This window comes from Schistocerca nitens, chromosome 2 (assembly GCF_023898315.1).
Source record: "Schistocerca nitens isolate TAMUIC-IGC-003100 chromosome 2, iqSchNite1.1, whole genome shotgun sequence".
Classification (NCBI taxonomy): domain Eukaryota; kingdom Metazoa; phylum Arthropoda; class Insecta; order Orthoptera; family Acrididae; genus Schistocerca; species Schistocerca nitens.
The window spans coordinates 135,994,144-136,008,208 of NC_064615.1; the positions used below are offsets into that span (position 1 = coordinate 135,994,144).

Here is a 14,065-nt window from a genome sequence, read left to right on the forward strand (position 1 = left end):
GACTCTATTCAGGAGCCCAAACAGGTTGCCTAAATGTTGTTGTTGTTGTGGTCTTCAGTCTAGAGACTGGTTTGATGCACCTCTCCATGCTACTCTATGCTGTGTAAGCTTCTTCGTCTCCCAGTACCTACTGCAACCTACATCCTTCTGAATCTGTTTAGTGTATTCATCTCTTGGTCTCCCTCTACGAGTTTTACCCTCCACGCTGCCCTCCAATACTAAATTGGTGATCCTTTGATGCCTCAGAACATGTCCTACCAACCGATCTGTCTTCTAGTCAAGGTGTGCCACAAATTTCTCTTCTCCCTAATTCTGTTCAGTACCTCCTCATTAATTATGTGACCTACCCATCTAATCTTCAGCATTTTTGGTAGCCTAAATAAAAAGCTACAGAAATAAATGCGGTTGGAGTATTATTTTTACAGTTCATTAGTTTGTGTTTTAATAAAGCATTTACAAAAACTACACATTTTGATTTTAAAAACGAAAATTTTTGAAAAAAATTATTTTCTTTTAAACTTTAGTTGGGCGCTAATGTTGATGACGCCAAAAGGGAGGGAGGGGGGAGGGTTGGTACCAGCCAGCATTTGATTACATTCGAGGTTAATGGTCTCTGAAAGGTTGGGAACCACTGTTCTAAGTCAATGAAGTCAAAAGATACGTCACATATTTTGATACTCGGAAGCTCAGTCATCAAAACCTATGTAGATAGACAATCTACATAGATAGTGAAGTTGGTACAGAGCCCTCAAGGCGCTGGTCCTACTCTCACTTATCCATTATTTATTATTTATTTTCATATTTATTTCATCAGCCAAAATTTGGACCTTGAGATCCTCTCTTACATCTAAGCAGTCATCCGTAGGAAGTTAACGATACAATATGTAAAATACATACAGGGTCCAGTCACATTAATGTGAATACCCGTCAAAAGTCTGAATATCCACCGTTTGACGCGCACGTGCGGGAAAAGAATCAACGAAGTTCTGGAAGGTATCGACAGGGATCTGGAGCCTTGCCGACTGGAATGCCGTGGCCAGCTGCGCGAGCTCCTCCGGTTGAGGATCCATGGCGCGAACAGTCCGATCAGGGTGGTACCGTAGATTCTCGACTGAGTTTAAATCCGGGGAGTTTGGTGGCCAGGGGAGTACGGTAACCTCATCCTGGTGCTCTTTGAACCACACACGTACGCTGCGAACTGTGTGACACGTTGAAGTGTCCTGGTGGTAGGTGACATCATACCAATGAAAAACGAGACTGCATGTAAGGATGGACATGGTCCCCAAGGACAACTGCATACTTGTGTTGATCCATTGTGCCGTCTAGAATGACGGGATTACCCAGGAAACGCCACGAAGACATTCCCCAGACCTTGACGCTCCCTCATCCGGCCTGGACACTTCCAACGATTGTTGCAAGGCTGTTCACGCCAACGGCCATGTGTCCGATTGAGCATGAAACATGATTCATCTGAAAAGACCACCTGTCGCCAATCAGTTGCGGTACTGGCGTGCAAATTCCAGCCTTCCGTCGTCGATGAATAGCATTCAGTAAGTGTGCAGGAACCCAGCACCTGTTGCGAAGGCCCATAGGCAGCAGCGTTCGCTGAACAGCCGTTGAGAAGACCCTGTTGGTAGCCCCTTGGTTCATTTGGGAGGTCAGTTGCTCGAAAGTGGCACGCCTGTTGGCTCGCATACTTCTCCACAGCCTTCGCTCACTCCTGATATCTATGATCCGTGGTGCAATAGAGTTGCCTCGGCAGCGGTTTTGGATAGCGCCATTTGCCATATACGGTATAATCACAGCAGTACACGAACAGTTTACAAACTTAGGCGTTTCGGAAATGCTTCCAGCCTTTACTCGCAAGGCAATGATCATGTTCTTTTGGACGTCAGATAAATAGCTCCGTTTCTGCATTACGAGAACGACTGCACTGTTTTTCGCCTTCCCTCGACACTCTGTGCAGACTCTCCAATGTTATTGTTGCCACATGCGTCGGTGATTGGTTACTGCACAGTGACGTCGTACGTAGGTGGTGGCCACATAATGCGAAAGGACCATGTAATAATAATAATATTAACAACAATGGTAAGATATGAAAGGGCTACGTAATAATAATATTAGTAATAATGATAGGGGATGTCATAATCATAACAAAATGAATATTATATGAGCAGTGCATAACAATAATAATAACAGATGCAATAAGGAGTGCATGATATTTCAGAAATGTCGGTTCAGTTACCTGGTTAATTTCTCTTGAGGGTTTTTTTTCCGAAAGCAACGGCCTTGCCGCAGTGGACACACCGGTTCCCGTTAGATCACCGAAGTTAAGCGCTGTCGGGCGTGGCCGGTACTTGTATGGGTGACCATCCGGGATGCCATGTGCTGTTGCCATTTTTCGGGGTGCACTCAGCCTCGTGATGCCAGTTGAGGAGCTACTCGACCGAATAGTAGCGGCTCCGGTCACAGAAAGCCATCGTAACGGCCAGGAGAGCGGTATGCTGATCACACTCCCCTCCTATCTACATCCTCAACTGAGGATGACACGGCGGTCGGATGGTCCCGATGGGCCACTTGTGGCATGATGACCGAGTGCTTTTTTTCGAATGTGAGTAGCGGCATCTAGTAGAACTGTACTGTCTCCTTATAAAAGTAGTTAAATCCGCAGAACAAGTTGACTGGTCTGTAGAAGAGGAAGAAATGTTAGGGTAAGGTTGGAGATATACTGGACAAAAAATAGAAATAGTTGGGAATGAGGAAAGCAAGGATTGTGTTGGCAATGTAGCAGGAACAGCGGTTCACAGTTGAACAGAAGGGCACCAATACACAGGAAAGGAAGAAGGATTAATTACAGACCCATATCGCTAAGGTCGATTTGCAGTAGGATTTTGGAACATATACTGTGTTCGAACGTTATGAGTTATCCCGAAGAAAACCATTTATTGGCAAACAGAAAATATCGTTCTTGTGAAACACAATTAGCTCTTTATTCTCACGGTATAATGATTGCTATTGACAGGGGATGTTAAACTGATTCCATACAGTATTTGTAGATTTCCCGAAGGCTTTTCACACCATACTTCACAAGTGACTTTTAATCAAATTGCGTGCCTATGGACTACCGTCACAGTTGTACGACTAAATTCGTGATTTTCTGACAGAAAGGTCACAATTCGTAGTAACTGACGGAAAGTCATCGACTAAAACAGAAGTAATGTCTGGCGTTCATTAAAGATGTGTTGTAGGCCTACTTAGATTGTTTGCAGATGATTCTGTTTATTTACAGTCTTATAACGTCATCAGATGGTCAAAACAAACTGCAAAACGATTGAGACAAGATATCTTATGAAACGTCCCCTTAGAAAAATTATACAAGACTGTGCTTAACCTGACACACAACATTTTTTAGCGCAACGCAATCTGACTTTCAGTAATCCCTACAAGAGAATGGCCCTGACTAAATTAGCTTATACGTTTCACAAATTACTTACCCCACAAAAATCTCCGTTACTTGAACTACTGCAATACAGCGAGCGCCACTACTGCCAGCTAAATAAAAGATTCAAACTACGGAAGGCACTAACTACTGATAGGCATAGTAAGCAAATGAAAGATTTTAATAGAGAACAAACAATGTATTTACCTTAACAGTCATGATATATATAGCAGTTCATGCCATCCAGTCTTACAAATTTCAAAACTCCGCCATTTCTCTCCCCACATCCACCACTGCTGGCGGCTCACCTCCAACTGCGCAACGCTATGCGCTGTTAACAGCCAACAGCCCAACACTACAATGGCGAATATTACAACAATGCCACCCAGCCACAGACTGCACACAGCACAGCCAGTGATTTTCATATAGAGCGCTACATGGCGTTACCAATATAAAAACCTAAACAGCCTACTTACATAGCCCCATGGTCCCCCCAAAAAATTTTACAAATTGTTTTGGGCACTGGCCAATATATATTTGTAAAAATTTTTGCACAATTACAATAACAGAGAAATCAAATGCACACACTTATTGATACAATGTTGGTCAAAAGCTAACATTTTCTCACAGTCCATAAAGACAGTCCTGATCGTTCATCACAGTAAAATAGCAGTGTTTTCTCAAAGTCTGAGCAGTAAACGAAAATGCACACGGAAGTAGTGGATTTCCATGCAGTCTTGAAGAAGAAGTGTTATCCTTCTAACGGAAAGAGAGTGCTGACTCTTGACATGCAGGCAGGTAATGGGCCACAACAGAGCAAACCCACAGCAGAGTCAGTCGAAGTTCTGAAGAATATTGGTAGGTAGGTCATCACAGAGCAGACCCACTGCAGTCCTGGTAGAGATTATGGTATTGGTGGGCCATCAGAGGTGCAGACCTACTGCGGTTCTTGTAGAAATAATGGTACTGGTGGGCCATCAAAGATGCAGACCCACTGTAGACCTTGTGGAGACGGCCAGCAACCATCTGTTGTGACTGTGCAGGTGCACAATCACCATCGAAGAGTCTTGTGGACAATATAGCAAGTCCATAAACCACCACTTGTGTACTCACAAAACTTTTTGGAATGTCCTTAGAACCAGCAATGCTGTTATCCAGTCCCTTGCTGAATTATCAACACACGTGCAAACACTAACAGTCCCTACTTCTCACATATTGTCCATATACTATGACCAACAGAAACGTGTGCAGTGAAATGTAACTTACAAGTTACTTAATTTGATGAACTGGTGTCAATTACAATTTTATAACATAAGAATACAATAACAAAGGTGCAAAATACATCATTAAAGAACATAACAATACAGATAACATTTGTGGTAATGCAGGCTTTACAAAAGAATAGAAATAAACATGTACACCAGTGTTACAAGAATTATGACATAAGTACATACATAAAAGATCAGAATAACTTTTGATACATCAACTTCACACATGAGCATTAAAACAAAACAGAATAAATAATGTCTAAACATCTTTACAAAGTAAATGACATATTATTAGAAAAGTTCTACAACATAACTCTTATTAGCTAAACACATAAAGACAGGAAAAACACAAATATACAAGAGTACACAAACACATAGGGGGATAACACAATGGAAACGACAGGGTTCGTTTTCAGTGTAACATTTGGTACTGCAGTCCAACCCAAAACTTCATTCCATAGATCTTTCGTCTTATTTCAACATTTGTTTCCACCAAAAAAAATCCTATCCAAGCATGCTTTCTGTATTCTGTTCACATCCTCTTTCAAAATTCCTTTTTGGCCAAACCATTTTCTTATAGCTTCCCAATGCATTTCTTCCAATTCATCACAACTTGTTCTCACATATAGCCTACCCCATCTTAAGCTAACTTAAATCTACTGAGCTCAGATGCTAAACTAAGGGACGAGGCAATGCAGCAGCACAAAACAATTAACACAAACAGCAATGACAAAAAAAATGCAAATTGGCAAAGCAAGCTACAGTAAAACTAAATTGCCAAACAAATGCAACATTTCAACTAACATGAGCCAATGTGCAGCAACAAGAAAAATAAATCAGTAGTAAAACTGGCTTAACAGAGTAATACAAAGTGAAATTTAGTAGCACTATGCCTGGTAAACAGCAGCAGCAAATGCAATAACTTATATCTAAACATGACATAGCTCAAGCAGAAAAAATATTACAGTAAAAATGGCCATGTTTAATACCTATGTCACATCTTAACACTAGAGTGATGCATCACAAAAACGTACTCTGCAAGAAAGTTACCAAGTCATTAAAAAAATTATTTATGCAATTCCTGTGAAGGGAAATGTCTATTTATGTGCCCTCGTTTTCTTGGAAGTAGATCATAAATTTCTTATTGACTGGATCTGTAGGCATAAAATAACTATATTAGTACATCTATTAAATTTTATTTTAACCAATGCTGCAGTGCAGCTAGAAACTAGATATTAAACAAAAAGAGTAAATAAATACATAAAGCAAGCCATATGGCATTTCTCTCAACTAGCAAGAAAATAGCCGTGAAATGTTTCTCATCGTTTCATTAGGCATTTTAGTAAATATCATAAATTAAGAGCTCCACAGTATAATCATATGTTTTCAAGATTGAGCGTGTCGTATTTGCGATGCTTTCTACAAAGGAATGTCAACAGCGAGGATAATGGCCTCCTTTTATTTCCACCTGTGCCTCTGAAAGGCACACACTAATGGCTTTTTTCCAGGCGACTGTCAGGCAGCTGGGTGCCCACGACGCATTACGTGCAGGTGGTCACTTAACTTTCTTACCGAAATATTTACAAGACCAGTTTGCACTACAGTGACAGTCTCATATCAAAATATTTTCACAGGTTGAGAATTTGCGTTACAAATGTGTAGTAAATAAAATCCTATAAATATAACAGAGTCCAAAAAATTTTCGGCGGCATTGTGATACATTCACGCATATACACACATTTCATAACTCTTAAAGTACGATTCTCGGTTTCCAACATCCTTTTTCACAAACCAGAGTCCCTAACTTCTATTCATTATTCATATACATATAAACACGTAATCACATTCCTCATATAGCATCAGCTTATTGATCATAAACATACCTCAACAGCATAATACACATTGTCATCATAATAATATCATAACATCTCAGTCAATTCTCAAAATCGTCGTAGCTTCCTCCAATAATTTCAAAACCTAAAAAAATATTCTCTGCTCATTTCAATAGTGTCATCTACCTGAAACGTACTTTAAAAATCATGATCTCATACCAAATACATCATTCAAAGCCCTCATAGTATCACAATGGTTCTGAAAAAATATGAACAGTTCACAAAGTACAGACAAAATACAATTTCGTAAGTGTGAAGTTATCCAACTGTGTAATTACGTAAACATCTGTCACTGATGTAGTAAAATAAATATTTGTCTCTCTCAGTTAAATGATCAGATAGCTGTGTAATTCTGTGTTAGAGAAATATGGTACCGATGTGTAAAGTTTTATAAGCAAATACCATATTAGCTAGAGCTCCTTGTGCTTGCCAAATACATGGTACACAAAGTAGGTGTGTACCCCCCTGAGGATTAATGTAATTATACCTTCAGGTGTTACAGATTACAGCAATGGAATGAAATGTATCACGGAAAACCTTTGTATCATTGTAGTTCAAAAATCTTTAAAAATAAATGTTTTAAGTACAAAATTAATCACTCAAATGTGTGTCCTGTAGCGCTAAATGTGCATCTTGCTGTAAGATAATTCTGTGGAAGTGTCGTAGTTATCGTCCTCTGTAAGCAAAGTTCTGCTGAAGTCAATGTACTTATCTCATCATAAACGAAAGTGAAATGCCTTGCGTATAGATATCGTAGTTATTACATACCTTACCATGATCAAGAAAGTACTATAATGTAACGTATTGTTGTGCTACAGAAAAGGCTATCTCATTGTAGCTATACCACAAAAGTTACTACTAAAACATGTTTTACTTTCCAGAATAATGCAGAAAAACTGTGCAGATATAAAACAGATACACCGCAAAGGCAACATTGTAAATTGTCACTCATTAGTAGCGTCGTGATAAAATCGTGTAGCTGTCACATTAACTAACCACTGTGTCATCTGGTATCTCACAGAAAGTACTTTAAATCCAGAATATATTTTCAAGTAAACCAAAATGTTGCACTAAAATCTCATTAGCATTACCAGTATATGTTCTAAGTATGTGAGCCTTATAGTCGTTACGTAATCGTGCAACTAATAAGCAAGAATGTACAAATAACAACACTGTGTCGTCTGTTCACTATAACAATTCATTCGTAATTTCTGTTGAAATAAGTTCTCTTGGTTCTTGACTGGATATTTAACTTCAAACATTGTTGCATGTTAACAGATTCTAAGTCTGACAAAGCATACTAGTAATGTAAAGTGAAAAGTTATATGGCAAAGACAAAGTTAAAAAGCAGATTATCTTTCAATAAACGGTTTTACATGTGAAATGTGGTGCAAGCCTTTACTCTTCCTAGTACACAGAGTTTCAACTTCAACGCAATTATCATGTGGTATACGTCGGATTCTGTAAGGTCCATTGTAAACTAGAAAGAATTTGTGACTCAATTGTTTCTTCTTATGTGATAATGAATGAGCTTTAATGAGAACTTTCTGACCAATGTATAATTTCTTTGCATTTGCTTTACCGTGTAGTATTCTCCTTTTGTCTGCTGCAGATTTTATATTTTTAATAGCCAAATCAATTATGTCCTTGTGTCGAAATTTACATGTATTGGGGAAAGGTACAAGCTCTCTGATTCTGCTCGGTGGTTCTTCATTCTTCAGTACAAGAGTAGGTGGTAAAGCAGTGGAGTCATGAGGCATTTCATTCAGCACATTTTGAAATAAGTGTAAATATCTGTCCCAATGCTGATGCTTTCTGTGACAATAAAGTCTGCAAAGCTTATTGATTTCTTTCACAATCCGTTCAGACGGTTTACAATGTGGTGAGTACAATGAAATAAAAACAGGTTTGATTTTATGATTCCGAAGCATGCGTGACCAAACAGCAGATCTGAATTGCGGTCCGTTATCTGAAATGACATTAGCAACGTGGCCAACTTCACGTAAGAAATTTTTAACAAAGGCGTTGGATACAGACCGTCCAGTGGCTTTACGTAACGGAGTGAAAGAAACAAATTTTGAAGTAAGTTCAACAGCAACTAGAACGTACGAAAATCCATTCGATGTTCTGACAAGGGGTCCCAAGAGATCAACAGCAGCAAATTCTTTTAATTTAGAAGGAATGATAGGAAACAATGGATCACGATGTGAATAGTAGATGGTTTCGCCTTTTGACAAAGTTTACAAATAGACAAGACACTTCGAATTCTCTTTTCCATATTGTTAAAATATTAACAAGTCGTTCGAAGAATATGATAACATTTTCGTGGACCAAAATGTGCGTAGCTGAAATGAATGTACCAAATGAGCTTATTAACAAAATCGTCTGGATTGCAAAGTACCCATAGCTTGTCATCAACAGTGCAGCATTTGAAGAGTATGTTGTTTCTAACAAGATAATAATGCCGAATCTGAGTGTGTGTCTTTTCATGCCATTTACTTTTGATGTCTTTCCAAATCGGATCTTTATCTTGTTCATGAGCAATGTCCTTTAAAGATGTGGTGATGAAGATTTCAAAGACGACTTTCTGAATGTAAAGAATACTGAAATTTTTTTCGAGGTTGCCTTCTGTGTTACTTTTCTCAAGCCCAGCCGGTGCGCGTGACAGTGCGTCCGCAACAATGTTCTCCTTGCCGGGAATGTAGACTATTGTGAAGTGGAATTCTTGCAGAAACAATGCCCAACGTTTTAACCTGTCACGATTTAATTTTGAAGACATAAGAAATTGTAATGCACGATGATCACTGTATACTTTTACGTGCTTACCAGAAAGAAAGAAACGGAATTTGTTAAATGCCCAAACGATAGCTAAAGCTTCTAATTCAGTAACGGAATAATTTTTTTCAGATTTTGTTAGCACTCGGCTAGAAAAAGCGATGGTTTTCTGAACAGTAGTGTCATTTTCTGTGGTTTCTTGAAATAAATGGGCACCAAGACCGACTTTAGAAGAATCCATGCTAAGGCAGAAATCTTGTGACAGATCTGGATGAGCTAGTATTGGCGCGTTAAGTAGCGATTCTTTCAAAGAATTGAATTCCAACTGTACTTGTTCGTCCCAGTTCCAAATAGTATTTTTTCCAGTGAGAGAACAAAATTTTGGTGTAACTAGAATTTGATAATTCAGAAAACGACGGTAAACATATACGAGACCTAGAAAACTTTGGACTTGTCTTTTTGTGGATGGAACTGGAATGGCTCTGATTGCTTCTAACTTTTCAGGATCCGGCTGAATCCCTTCAGAAGAAATAATATGTCCCAAAAACTTCACCTTTGTCCTACCGAACTCAGACTTTTCCAAGTTAACTGTAATTCCAGATTCTGCAAAAATATGTAACACACTGTTGAGGATGCGATTATGTTGTTCCCATGAGGCTTCTGCTATCAGAATATCGTCCACATATAAGGTGATGTGACGTTTTAAGAACTCAGGTAATATGGAATTTAGCCAGCGAATGAACGCTGCCGAAGAAATGTTCAAACCAAAAGGAAGTTTCCGAAATTGATAACAAACGCCGAAACAAAGGAAAGCTGTGTATTTTCTACATTCTGGATGAAGTTCGATCTGATAAAAGCTGGATCTGAGATCAATAGAAGACAACACTTTTACACCATTAAAATTTCGAAGAAGTTCTTCCAACGTTTGCGGCCTGTCTGTTTCAGGAATGATGATAGTATTGATTTGTCTCGAATCTAAGACAAGCCTGATCGATCCATTTTTCTTCTCAACAACATGTAATGGATTGTTGTATGAGCTTACTGCAGGCTCAATAATGCCCTCGTCAAGCATAGATTGTATTTCTGTTCTAACACGGTCCCTATAATGTGCCGGAATTACGTATGGTCTAACACAAAATTTAGTATGCTCACGAACACGAAATTGTTATTGAAATCCCTTGATTGTTCCTGATTTGTGAGTAAAAACTGTGGAATGTACTTGTAAAAACTCAAAAAGGTCCTGCCTATCAGTGTCATTACAATTCTCAATTGTTTGAATTTTATTCTGAATTAACTCATTAGTATCAAATGCGCCGTCAATATCATCCCTGTCAGTACTTGCAGAGTGATTGTTAGTGTCAAGTTCCGTCGAAAACTCCGAACTGTTGTCTAACAGGAGGTAAAGCCGATTAACTTCTTCGTCATGGGTTGAGAGCCAATCTTCAAATTTCAAAGCTACTGACTTACCTTCTTTCTCTAAACTTATTTCAGCATCGTGAAAGTTTAAGATTGCTTTGTATTCATTAAAAAAGGTCTACTCCCAATATAAATTCCGTCGACAATAATGGAACAATAAGAAAGTTCATAGAGAAGCTGTTACTTTGACAAAAGAATTCTAAGTTGCTTTGCTGGTGTACATCTACAGTTTTTCCAAAGATTGCACCTTGTAATTTAATCCTTCGTAACGGACGTGTGGGGCAACCGTTCGATTTGTTGCATTTGCTAAAGGCTGTTTCACTAATTACTGAAATGGGACTGCCAGAGTCAAGTACTGCCATAAATTTTACGTCATTTGCTGTAATGTGAATCACAGGATATGCAATGTTGTTACGTTTTACGTCGTGTTCCTGGAGTAAGATGTCCCTAATGTCTTCCATTTTTAAGTAATTACTAGTTACGGCAGCTGCGTCGTCAGTTTCAGAAGTACGTTTTGTGGCTGCCAGCGGTATGAGTCATTGCCTATTGTCTCTTTGTTGGCGCGCGTCGTTATTGGGATTTGGAGACCTAACTTCTACAAATTCACGTTGTCGAGAAGGTCCTGCCCTGTTTGAAGCTCGCCAGTTCTGATGGAATTCAGGTCTGTCGCTTTGTCGGTAGTTTACACAATTTCTTGTTTGTCGGTCATGTGGTGGAGAATTTCTCCCGGAATCGTAACTGCGTGGTGGACCGTTGGGTCTGAAGTTATTCTGTCTCCCTTGATAATAATTATTTTGGTTCCCATATTGTCTGTTTCTCTGATTGTCTCTGTGATAGTCACTACTGCAGAGAGCTGATCTTTCCCTATCATTATTACTACTCTGTCAACGGTTATCATACGGGTGGTGTCTGTTTTGGTCACGATTTGTGTTGTGATAATAGCCTTGTCGTGTCCAGTTATTGTTATTTTCATCGCGGAATTGCGACGGATGTGACCTGTAATTGTTGTGTTTCTATTTTCGCGTTCCGCGATTGTCAGTGTCAATTTCTAATTCTTGTAAGAGTCCCTGAAAAGCTTCAATGTCGTCTTTGCAACGTCCTGCCAAAATAATATGTCGTAAATGTCCAGGCAATTTGATTAAGCAAATGCGGATGAGTTCTGAGGGGCTGTATGGGTTTGACAGGTACTGATTCTTGTGCAACATGTCTTCAAAATATTTCACAAGACTGGAGAATTCAGATTGTTCCAAATGTTTCATCATTATGATGCTATGTTTTACTCGGTCTTGTGTAGCTTGAGACCAATATGCTGAGAGGAAGGCATGATAAAATTCTCCTTCACTGTGGCAATCGTGAATGACCGATCGCATTCTTACAGCTGGTTCATTCTCTAAATAGCTACACATAAATTCTAATCTGTGCTCTAATGACCAGTTGGGAGGAAAACAATGAGAGAATTGATGAAGCCACGCTTGTGGATGAATGTCGTTGCCGGAATTCTTAAATGTTTTGAATTTACTTGTAGTAATAAACAGCTTATAGTCAAAATCATCATGTCGGCGAGTAGCATATCGGTCACTGTTACGTCGTGTCGGCGGTTCCATCTCAAAATTCGGTGCACCTTGCCAATTTCTTTCATAATTTCCGAAATGCCCTGTGTTATTATTTTGTGACTTTTCCGTATTTCTAAGTTCCTCTTCCCGTGTTGGAGCGCGAGTGTCCTCTGAAATATGTAATTCTTGTATTACTTGTGCCAACTGATCTTGTACTTCCCGAATTTCTCTTTTGTACTGTGTATTGATTTGATTTTGATTTTGTTTGAATTTTCTAATTTGTTCATACTCTTCAGTGTCAGTGAAGGCTACAGGTCTTGTGTCATTCAGATCATCATCTACCTTTGTAGATAAATTATTTAGTTGATCCGAAAGTTCGACTACTTTCTCTGATAATGAACTAATTTCCTCCATGTGTCTTTCTGAACCAATTTTCAGAGTATCTACTGTGTCCTTTAAGTTTTCCTGAGTTTTTGCAAGTTGCGTAACCGAATCGGTAGATGCATCTGAGTCAATTTCAGCTTGCAAGGTCTCATGATTTTCATGAACAATAGTTTGCAGTTCTTTTATGGCTGCTTCGTGATTCTGTAATGCATTTTCATGCTGCGAAAAAATAGGATGAAAATGCTCACAAATTTGTGTTTTTACGTCATTACAGACTTTTTGACATTTCGATTCAATGTTATGTAACTCAGTAGTTAAATCTTCACGTGTTTGTTCAAGCGTGGTGTCTAACTTTTGAAGCTTTTGCTGTGTTTGTCTCTGATTTTGTTCCAAGGTGTCTAACTTTCGAAGATTTTATTCCATTGTGTCTAACTTTTGAATATTTTGTTCCATTGTGTCTAACTTTTGAAGCTTTTGCTGTGTTTGTCTCTGATTTTGTTCCATTGCGTCTAACTTTTGAAGCTTTTGTCCCATTTGTTGCATTAATTGTAATAACAATGCACTGGTGTCTGAAACATGTTCCTCAGTGCTTTTCAGCAGTGAATTTGCACCGGCAACATTCACATTTTGACAAGCGGAAAATTTGTCTTGACTCATTTGAGAAAATGGTGAGAACCAAAAACCTGAGTCTACAGTATTTGCAATATTGTGTTCTGTCATTCCCGATTCCTGAGGCGAGCTGTTGCCGACCGATCGATCGATAATGCTTCCCTGTTCACTACCTGTTTCACTGTCTACACCATTATTTGACGCCCGCTCCATTTCCCTATACACAGTTACCAAATTACTACTTTGAATGTCTATTAATTCATTACACAGTGGTGCTGGTAAGCTACGCTCGTCGTCACTATTATTTCTCAGTTTACTTTGGAGCCTAGTGTTACGTTTTTCACACGCCATTATTCTCACAATATTTCACACGATAACACAGAAAAGCACAATTTGAAGAGCCAAAATAAGAGATCACATTAACATAGCGCTGAAAATAATATCTAGTTAATTGCAAGCGCACCTGTGTAATACTTGGTGCAAATTTACATGCGTGCCATAACTGTTTTACTGTACAACAGTGAAAGACTGCAACTACAAAGGAGATTCTCTCTACAATTACGTGCTAGCGATAAACAAAAGCTACACTAATTACACAAACTACCAGAAAAAATCAGAAGATTCCACTGAGGTATCCTGGCAGGGTCGCCATATGAAGTGTCCTCTTAGAAAAATTATACAAGACTGCTTAAACTGACACACAATATTTTTTAGCGCAACGCAATCTGA

The 14,065-nt window shown here is 38.9% G+C and overlaps 1 pseudogene; it reads left to right on the forward strand.

Annotated features, from left to right (window-relative positions):
* The first annotated feature begins 2,279 nt into the window (after positions 1-2,279).
* On the forward strand, positions 2,280-2,397 carry LOC126238312 (5S ribosomal RNA; annotated as a pseudogene).
* Positions 2,398-14,065: the final 11,668 nt, after the last annotated feature.